Raw genomic sequence first — 211 nt, 5'->3', positions numbered from 1 at the left:
GTTGGGGTTTTTTTGTTTGGTTTTGGGTTTTTTGGTTTTGTTTTGTTTTTTTTTCACAGAGCCAACAATCTGGTGAGAAAGCAGATGGAGGGAGGAAAACCAGCAGATTCCTTCCTGCCCTCAAGGTAGAGGCAGCGGCAGCTGGGGGACAAAGCAGCGGAGCAGAGGACGGGGCTAAGCAGAGGCCCCGGCACGGGGCTGCAGCTCACCC

General features: G+C 53.6%; 1 protein-coding gene across 7 annotated transcripts in view; it reads right to left on the bottom strand.

Moving 5' to 3' along the window:
* Positions 1-211, bottom strand: part of FNIP1 (folliculin interacting protein 1) — a 47,091-nt gene that overhangs the window by 897 nt on the left and 45,983 nt on the right. The window lies entirely within an intron of this gene.

Source organism: Egretta garzetta, unplaced genomic scaffold, assembly GCF_000687185.1.
Source record: "Egretta garzetta isolate BGI_Z169 unplaced genomic scaffold, ASM68718v1 scaffold1, whole genome shotgun sequence".
NCBI classification, from domain to species: Eukaryota; Metazoa; Chordata; class Aves; order Pelecaniformes; family Ardeidae; genus Egretta; species Egretta garzetta.
The sequence above is the reverse complement of the archived record's forward strand: the minus strand, read 5'-3'. Positions and strand labels throughout refer to the sequence as shown.